This window comes from Cottoperca gobio, chromosome 2 (assembly GCF_900634415.1).
Source record: "Cottoperca gobio chromosome 2, fCotGob3.1, whole genome shotgun sequence".
Taxonomy (NCBI): domain Eukaryota; kingdom Metazoa; phylum Chordata; class Actinopteri; order Perciformes; family Bovichtidae; genus Cottoperca; species Cottoperca gobio.
In genome coordinates, this window is record NC_041356.1 from 2,478,942 (window position 1) to 2,489,652 (window position 10,711).

Sequence of the window (10,711 nt, forward strand, 5' to 3'; positions counted from 1 at the left end):
TAATTATTTAATTTAGAAAATTACCTATAAATGAAAGGAAATACATGTTTGAACAAAGAAAACGATTGAATGATTATTATAAACAGAAAAATATTATAAAACAATACAACAACATTTACAGTATATACAGATAAGGTTTGCTGCTGGACTTGGATGGGCTGCCACAATAAAGCCCCTGGTGTCTCCTGATGCATCATCTGGGGGGGGGTCTCCAGAGTGTGTATGAGATGCCCCTCAAAATAAAAGTATTATCTCTGGTTCCGTTCTCTGGGAAAAAATGCTATAGTAAGCAGTCAACTGCGCTTGATAACTTCTAAGAGTTGCTAGGCGACGGTAGCAGCAAAAGGTAGGTGACGTACCAGGAAATCCCCCGTAGACCGGACCGTCTCATTTTGCAGACCGCTCCGTTCAGCCTTCGCGGTCTACGGAGGACCCAGCCTCCAAAGACAGTGAAGGCTGCGTCCTCCAAAGGCTGCAGCCCCTGAATTGAGACACAGCTACAGTCTTGTGTCATATGTTCCCAAGAAGAATAGGAACGTCATTCTGATGAGCACACTACACAAAGACGCCGCTGTCAGCACAACAGTGGACAGGAAGCCTCATATCATCCAAGACTACAACAGCAACAAAGGAGGTGTTGACTGCCTTGATAAGATAATGTATATTTTCATCTATTCTGCATTTAATTAACTTTTATTCATGTAAAACATTGCATTTTTGTGTAAGACAGATGCAATATTGTTTCCAATCTCTTATTGTTTCTTTCATTGCAGCTTACTTACTTACTACTTATCTCAATAAATTAGAATATCGTGGAAAAGTTAGTTTATTTCACTAATTCAATAAAAAAAATAAAAACTCATATATTATATGGATTCATTACACACAAAGTGAAATATTCTAATTATATATATATATATATATATATATATATATAATATATATATATATATAATATATATATATATTATATATAATATATATATATATAATTATATATAATATATATAAAAAATATATATATATATATTTTTTTTTGACAAAATATTTTTGACAAAAATAAGGCATCTCATAGTAATGAGCTTAGAGTTATAAAGACTATGAGCACCAAAAGGCATGCAACCCTGACCTCTTGTGGCTGAGAAGGAATAGCATTATGTAAATTGCAATTTACAGATTTATTTTTCACCTGCTGGTAAATCAGTAGATAAAAGCATCAAAAGCAGAGCATAACCTGGATGATGATGTTCAGTAATCCCCAAGAGCTCTTCCTACAAGTGAAAAATATATCTAACCTGCTGGTGATGAAGTTCTTGAGGATGCACTGAAATACTTTAAGCATGTAAATGATCAGTTAAAAAGTATAATGTTAATGATTTGATACAAAATTGGTTGTAGACATCAAGTATTCACGTGTGTGTGTGTGTGTGTGTGTGTGTGTGTGTGTGTGTGTGTGTGTGTGTGTGTGTGTGTGTGTGTGTGTGTGTGTGTGTGAGAGAGAGAGAGACATCGTGATCAAGTGGAGGTGGATATTCATGCTCTATTCACTGTTATGTGAGTGTGTAGCTCTGACCTTTTGCCTGCAGACGTTTTGTGTTTTGTCCTGGTTGTATTATTTTGCCTGTTCTGCTCCCGGAAAAAATATCTTTCACAAGTTTCAGGGACATTTACTTTAGCTTCTGACTCACAACACTCACAACCACATCTCTAAGCTCGGTGTTACCATGCCAACCAGAAGGCCAATACCGCTGAGGTAAAATTGCATTAATGGAGTTATGGAGATGCTTGTCTATTAGTATCTTTTATGTAGTCAATTCATTAATTAGAGGCGATACATGTCTCTTAATGCAGCACAGTCACAAGTTAAATTCAATCTGAGATGAGATACCTGTCATCCAACTACAGATTTCTAAAGAATGTGTTTATTTTGTAAGTCTGTATTATATTATATTCATATGTAAATGGAGAAGGCGTTTTCAACTCAATACTAATTTAATTGTTACGAGACAAAAGATGACAGAAACAGACCAAATTTTACTAGTACTAGTAAACTAGTACGGTAGTAGTGCACAAATTGTACGGTAGTAGTGCACAAATTGTTAAAATGTTGCCTGTATGTCCAATAGCTTTCAACATCCTGTTAATGTGTGTGGATGGACAAGGTAAAGGACATGGGATATACAATGATATAAAACCTGTTGATGGAACGTTGTGATCATTAGTTTTTTTTTCAAATGTAAGCGTGTGTTGTTATTTCCAGTTTTTCCAACATTTCTGTGTTGCTGGTGGCGTACTTTAAATGCTCCAGCTTGACTCAGTTAATGTTGTTATATTCTTGATCACAGCATCTAAGTCATATCTATACCTACACTAGTACTTCTCAAGCACTCATCTCTCCTTATCCTTCTTCTCTTAGCGACTTTCTCGCTAAATTATAAGTTGTTTCATCCTCCTTTTCACCTCTGCTAATGTTAGCTGCTGTAGCTTGGCAGCTAGTGAGGGCATCTCTCTCTCCCTCTTCTGCTCTCTCCTGCTCGGTGTGTTTCATGTTTAGCTATTCCTCTGCCTCCTTTAGTGATAATGGTACATGTATTAAATGCTGGTGACATAGAAGCACATTTAAAACTGCTGACTAAGGCAAAATGTAAATACAGTAAGAATGTTATTGACGTCGGAGGTAATGACACCTGATTGCGTCAATCGGAGTGCACTAAAATTAATGTGGAGTCGGTCTGTACATATGCAAAGATGATGTCAGACTCCGTAGTTTTTTCTGGTCCCCTTCCAAATCTAACCAGTGATGACATGTTTAGCCGCATGTCATTATTCCGACACTGGCTGTCATGGTGGTGTCCAGATAATGATGTGGGCTTCGTAGATAATTGGTGGACTTTCTGGGGAAAACCTGGTCTGATTAGGAGTGACAGCATCCATCTTACTTTGGTTGGAGCGGCTTTCATATCTAGTAATATTACAAAGTTTATTAATGGACCTAATCCATGACAACCAGGAGTTGATAACAGGAGGTAGAGTTGCAGTTTTACACACTTCACCTGGCTGAGACATGAAGAATATGTCAGTCTAAATCAGGGGTCGGGAAACTTTTAGGCTGGGAGAGCCATAAAAGCCAAATATTTTTAAATGTATTTCCCTGAGAGCCATATATCTAATAAAATTGAGTTTTAAGTATATCACGTCTCCGAGTACTAAAAGCGCTATCAGTGTTTCCCCTACCATTGTCTGTGCCCCAGCTCTGGAAATAGAACATGTAATAAGCACCGTAACACAGATAGGCGGTGCGATGGCTGAGTCGAGGGAAAGTGCTGAATAGATTTTTCGAGTTGCGTGAAGAAATCTGCCAGTTTTTAGAAAGCAAAGGCAAAGACACCACAGATCTCTGGGACGAAAAGTGGAGATGTGAGATGACCTTTTTGTGCGACATAACAAAGTATCTCACTGCGCTAAACCTCCAGCTTCAGGGCCGTGTGATCACGGACATGTATGATCCAGTGAGAGTGTTCCAAGCCAAGCTGCCTATGGGAGACTCGGATGCAACATTTTGGTCACTGCGTGTTTCCAAACACCATCTCCACCGCTGTGTTCCCGACTGCGCATTTGCCGACTTTGCAGCTCAGAAATTAAAATTGAACTGCGCAGCAATTCATTTGCAGTTGACGTGGAAACAGCATATGTGAACTTCCAAATGGAGCTGATTGACCTCCAAGGCAAAGTATTTACTCCGTGGGCGCTGCACAGTTTCCAAGCTTCATCCCCGAAATGATGCCTCCACCCTCCTTCATGCCGCTCAGATGCTTTGCTTGTTTGGAAGCACAAACCTGTGTGAGCAGCTTTTCTCTGTGATGAAGATGAACAAAAACCCAAACAGGAGTCATCTCACTGATGCACACTTCACTCTCTGAGGGTTTCCACAGCTAAGAACCCCAAACATTAAATTGGCAGCTAAGAAAAGATTCCAAACATCTGGCTCTGACACATATGCATACTCGGAGAATGTAGCCTACCTAAATATATTCATATCTTTTTGCACTTTATCCAATATGTCTATCCTGTTCAATAAATGTGGACCGTGTTTGGCCCTAAACAAAGTCCCAGTTTTTAATTTTGGCCCTCTCAGTGATTGAGTTTGACACACCTGGTCTACTGCTTGCATTGCGCAGTTTCTCCTCTGCTCTGTTTCGCGAAGGGCAGGGCTCCGCCCCCTACACACATACACACACACACACACGTGCGCACACACTTACAGTCAGAGACAGAGCGGAGGAAAGGAGAGGAGAGAAGAAAAAAAAATCCGCTGTTAAATGTTTTACTTTAAATGACACAGTATAATTATTTATTACTTGTTAATCATGTTAAAAAATGTCAGCTCAAAATTGTCTGCGAGCCATATCGCGTTATCGAAAGAGCCATATATGGATCGCGAGTCATAGGTTCCCGACCCCTGGTCTAAAACATGGTTGTCAAACTCATTTTCACCCTGGGCCACATCAGCATTATGGTTGCCCTCAAAGGGCCGGTTGTAAGTGTAAGACTGTATCAATAAAACTACTCCTAAACATATTGTTAAATAACTGTCTCTGCATTTGATTATTAGTTATTGAAATGTCCAAATAGTGTAGCCTACCTGCATTAACATAAATGTAAAAATATATGTAAGCACATTGCTCTTTGTTATTATAACATAAATCCGTAATAAATCAGTAAACATTTAGCTGCATGAACACATACGCCTGTAAACACATTGAATACATGTCTACACATACGAAGTAGTATATGTAATTAACTCAAAATAACAATAATGGTTGTAACTATACTGGTCAAGTTCTGGGTGAAGGTGATCAGGTGATGCTGCTTGGCTTTGAACACACAAAGTAGATCCCGAGGATACCACCCTCATCTATTTGTTTTCTGGCCGGATGTCTGACACCGTTTTCCCGTGGTCAGTCCGTCAATGTCTGGCTTTAGGTCTTGTGCCGTAAAACAGCCTGGAGTTTGTCATCGGTGATGCGTGATCTGTGCTTGGTCTTGTTTAGATTCATTATTGAAAACATCTGTTCACATAGGTATGTGCTCCCAAACATGGAAAGAACACGGGCAGCATGAAGTCGGATCTGTGACATCAAAGTGGGGGGTAGTAGAAGGTACAATTCCACGATTGCAGCATCCTGGAACTTTGCTCTCAGGCCACTATTGCTTTGAAGCTCTATTAACTCCATCTGAAGGAGATGGGGCGCACTGTCGACGTTGGCAGTGAAAGGATTGATGGAAGATGGAAAAGCCTGAGTGCTGTGTTCTAAAGTCAGAGAAGCGCCGGTCAAATTCATTAATTAACCGGATCACTTTGGTAACTAACCGAGTGCATGAAAAAGCACCAGAAACTGAGACTGAGATGCTCTGACAGACAGGAAAGTGGCCAAGATTGTGCTGTTCCAGTTGGGACTTCCAAAGGTGCAGTTTACGCTGGAAAGCTGTGATCATGTCGGACATCAGCGTGATGACTTGTTTGTGGTCCTGCAGCCTCTGATACAGTTGGGCGAGATGCTCAGTTATGTCACACAACATATCAAAATCACCAAAAGATTTTCCTTTACTTTGCATGAAAAGAACAATTTCTTCCCTAAGCTCAAAAAATAATTTGAGGACCGTGCTCCTACTCAGCCACCTTACTTCTGTATGGGACGACACATCTCCATAGCCCCGCCAACTTTTCCTAGGGTAATTTAGTTTTACTGACTGACTTCTAAATCGCATCAAAAATGTCCCTCCCCATCGCCGTTCCTTGCATTGCAGCTACATCCAAGAGCTCCTCACTGACAGTGAAGTCAGCCTTCACGCCTCTTGTGAAAATGAATAGCTGCGCTGTATCTGTGTTGACAATGCTTTCATCAGTGAATGCTGGGAGTGGACGCTGGCGTTGTTTGTTTGCCGCTTCTCTGTCTGGATAAATGCAAGATTATCTACTCTTTCATAGTGGTGGAATTGCCGTAATACACCGACAGGACATCAAGACCATCCTCATCTCCATCTCATCTGTTCCTTCATTTGAACACCTGGCTTTTAAACTCTCTGGTCACACACAGTTAGTCATGGCGGTCAACTTAAACATCACCTCTCTGCCAATTACCTGTATGAAACATTCCAACTGGATTCCGCTCCAACCACAGTACTGAAACCACACTCCTCAAAACCTCAACATTATCGTCCTCCTCGACCTCAGGGCAGCCTTTGACACCATCAATCACTCCACCCTCCTCACCCGAATGGAAACCACCTTCAACATCACCTCTCTGACAGGCACCAGTTCATCTCTATTAATAATTGCAAACCCCCCACAATAAAGCTAGCTTTCACTGCTGCATAATGTTTGGCTGTAGCTTTTGTAAACATATTCTGCTGCGTCAATATTTGGACAATTTTATGTTTTTCTTCGAGGCAAAACTTTGTATAATTGGCTCCGTGTTTGGTGTCAAAATGCCGACGTAAATTGCATTCCTTTATCACCAACACTGGCTCATGACACAGAAGACATACCGTTGTTTCTCCTTGAAGCACAAACATGTATTCACTTTCCCATTTTTCATTAAATTGCCTTCCCTCTGGAGTAATATTCCTAGTTCTTGTCAATACACATGCCGCTACATTTTGGATCAACTGAAGAGTCTTAAGCGACTTTTTGGGACAACCTGATAACAATGAGTTGCAGTAATCCAGCCTTGAAGTAACAAATGCAGTCCTTGAGATTTGTTTTATATGGGAGTTAAAAGACAGATCCTGATCAAAGATAACGCCAAGATTCGTTGTGGTGGTGCTGGAGGCCAAATTAATGGCATCCAGAGCTTCTATGTCATTAGAAAATGCATTGCAGAGGTGTTTAGGGCCAAGTATAATAACTTCAGTTTTGTCTGTGTTTAACATCAAAAAGTTGCTAGACATCCAAGTTTTTATGTCCTTAAGGCATGCTTGAAGTTTAGCCAATTGATTGGTTTCATCTGGTTTAATTGATAGATATAATTGGGTATCATCCGCATAACAATGAAAGTTTATAGAGTGGTTCCTTATAATATTGTATTGTTGTATCCTTCTCTTCTAGATGAAATACCTTTGCCTGAAGTACTTCAATCGTCTGTAGATGTCCACGGCAGTCCGTGCAGGGGGGCATATCCGTAAAAATTAAATGAATAGTAGCAGAAAGATGCAAGCAGAGGTAAGCAGGGGCAAGAGCAAGCAGAGAAGCGTCCGCACATGATTGACATCATTATGGAAGGATATGATGAGAAAGTACCAGCAGAAAATCTATAACTGGAGAACAGCAAAGAATAGTATATACCACATCATGATATATACTATACTTTGTCTACCATAAACTTAAAAGGGACTATCTGTGTGGTTTTATAATATTTGCCATAAGCAGAGATAGTATTTCAAGGAAGAAATTGCCTCGCTGGAGAAAGGAAAACAATAGAGGAAGCTCCCTATACAAGCTGGATCCTATCATTGACTTTGGCATCCTGAGAGTGGGAGGAAGGACTAGAAAGAAGGATATAACTGAGGTTAAACACCTAATGAATGATAGGATTATTATTGTTTGAATATTTGTCTGTGGAGGATTATATTTACCTAATTATTTGATTTACCTATTTACCTGTCAGTGAACAAAAGTCCCCCCTCCCCCTACTGTCGTTTGATATGCACTTTGGCTGAGACAAGGCAGGACATGTATGTCCATGTAGAGCAGAAGAAGGGTTATGCAGGTGATTATGGTATGACAGGGAAGCGGCTCTTATTGTTATTGCTTTGATAGATAAAGTTTATGTTGATCATTTACGTTTTTATGCTGCATGCCTGGAAGGCAAAAATAAATATGATGTGATGCAACAACAATGTTACAATAATCTTTGCAGAAACCACAACCCCGACTAAGTACATTGGCTTTATTTTGTTAGAATGGGCTAGGAAGCCACGACATATGCAATATGACAAAATGCACAGTGTATGTGCAACCTTTCTCAAAGGTGGGAAGGCTAGGTAAATATGTGGCTGCTGATATCTGAAGGTTGCCAATGGGGGTACAATAGGTTGGCTGTGGCACTGTCCAGAAAATTCTGTTTAGCAAAGCTGAGTGAATGTCACATATGTATGTATATATATATGTGTGTACAGTTTATATATTTATATACACACGTATATATTTTTACACACTTACTAGAATGTGAACCCAAAATATGAAATCCTATGAAAAAGTGCACTGTATTTCCACATAACAGTATATTGTACAATGTTTGCAGGCACTGTACAAAAACACATGTAATGCCTATGTTATGTACCTTTGCTTCTCACATACTTATCCCTCAGAGGGCCCAGCTGTACAGCTGTATGCCGACTGATACCATCTTTGGAGATGCCACGCGCACTGAGACACTGAGGATCAGTTTGGCATCCTATATCCTAGAATCTATTGTGGAGACGTGTCGGGTACGTTCTGTTGAGATGTACTTTAAAAGACAGAGGATAATTAATACAAAATAAACGTGTATTACATGAATACAGCCCTGGCAGTCTAACTCAGTAACAATTATTAATACAGTATAATTACTGCTACTGTTGGGTAACATTATAAAGAACGGCCTCCGTGTAAGAAAACTCCAAGGAAAAGGCACATTGTACATCTAAGTTGATTATCTTTTGCTGGAATGGTTTTAGTCAGATTTTTGTCAGCAGTAACGTTAATATGAAATTAGAAAAAGTGACTCAGAGCAGGTATAAAAGTACTGGAGATTATTATCAATTTAGCTAGCAAGTTAGTCAAACTAAAGTGGATAGTGACCGTAACATGTAACAAGCTTGTAATCATAAACCAACCTCCACGCTTCAACACGGTTCAACATGTTGTGAAAAAAAACACTGCCATTTCTACACAAAGTAAAAATTTGCCTGCAGCTGAGTAGCACGACCATTAGAACATGATAACGTAAGATAGTGTTACAGGGTGATGGTGTTTGTGTGGGGATATATGTAATGGCTGGTCCTGGTGGTGGTGCTGTCTTAGGTGGGGACTCTAAGGGCTTTCACAGGGTTTTCACTCCTGACTTGGAAAGACATTTGGGGTGAATGTGTAGTGATTGGTGCGCTGGGCTCTGTAGAGGTGCTCTCCACCTGTCTCCTATTAGTTAATTAGGAAGAGCACAGGGGGCTCACCTGGATAAAAAGCAGGGCTCACAGGCGCTGTTAAATAGAGAGGAGACCAGAAGACGCTAGTCTATTGCTTGGTCATAAACAAGAAGGGGGGAAAAGCCGAGAGAACAGCCGACACCCAGCAGGAGGCAGAGGGAAGCAGACGGAGCTCAGCATACGTGGCATGCTGCAGCCGCTGGTCGTTGCAGTGGGAAAGCAGAGGGGTGAATGTGCGCATCACCCCTCCTCCAATTAAGTTCTGCGTTAATATTTTCTTGTTAATAGTGAAATGTGAGGAAGCAATACCAGCCCATGCAGCAAAGGCATTGGATAAATTGATATGAGCTATACTGAATAGAAAAAAACCCTACTTTTGTGTTTGTTCTTTTCTCCTATTTTTTGTGTGATACATTTGGTTCCTTTGCATTTGTTTTGATTTGTTTGCAGTATATTTACTTTATTTGCATGGACATTTAGTTTGTATGTTTGCAGTGCATTTAGTTAACAGATTATTTTTGGCTCACCCCTATTAGTTTGAATAGCTATTAAACCCTACCAAAAGTAACCATTGATGCAGGAGTAGAATAAGACAGATAAGTCTGTTGATTTGCTTTCGCCTTCTGTATTTGCCATTCGGAGACGCCACGAAGCGGTAGGGGAGCAGAGGCCACGCAAGTCTACGCGGCCAAAGCTAAAGCAGAACTTCTCAGAGCTGGATTGGACACTGGACTCTTTTTATGCTGAGACATTTTATGTATTTTAAGAGACCTGTGTTTTTTAATCTGTTTTAGATTATAATAAATAAATAAATTGTTAATCTTCACCTCTGTCTGCATGATGTTTTGGGTCTGCACAACTCCCCAGTAGGAATTATTGGATTATTTTAAGTATATTAAGTCACACCCATGACACTAGCAACTTGCAATTGGATCTGTTGGTTTTGGAGAAGAAGAGACCTCTGCAGATAACTCGGATCCTGTTAAAAACCTTCTGAACAATTAATAATTAAGTAAGCCTAACCGGGAGAAGATAACTGCAATGACAGCAATGATGGTGAAGAGTCTTTTGTTAGTGTTTTGATTGACAGACACCTAGTGGCAGAAAATTACATAGTGTACGTTTATGGGGAAATCAAGAGTGTAAGAAGTTAAAGATGACCTATTTCCTGATAATATTAAGGGAACTACCACTATTGAGGATGATAGTCCAACATCAACAACAACAATTTCGTTCACTTTTAAAGGGTAGAATGTGTTTGACAGAGACCTTTGTCATGTGGGGTCACTCACTTAAATAGTCAGCATAGCATGAACAAAAGTGAAGTCCTGCTGTTTAGCATCCGGCAGGGATTTCTATGTGATCTTGTTGGGATTGAGTGTGGAGGGAAAGTCCATGCTGCAGGAGAGGAAATTACTAAATGCTTTTAGGCGCCTTGCAGGAAGTCTGAGCGACACGCTGCGTCAGAGCCACACAAAGGAAACGTGGGAAGTCAAGCAGGTGACTGTTTGATGCATCATTTATT

At 40.1% G+C, this 10,711-nt stretch overlaps 1 long non-coding RNA gene across 1 annotated transcript; it reads left to right on the forward strand.

Annotated features, from left to right (window-relative positions):
• The first annotated feature begins 444 nt into the window (after positions 1-444).
• LOC115020533 (uncharacterized) lies at positions 445-9,954 on the forward strand. Its single transcript, XR_003833603.1, has 3 exons — positions 445-659; positions 7,109-7,222; positions 8,371-9,954. It is a non-coding gene; the product is annotated as an uncharacterized LOC115020533 (long non-coding RNA).
• Positions 9,955-10,711: the final 757 nt, after the last annotated feature.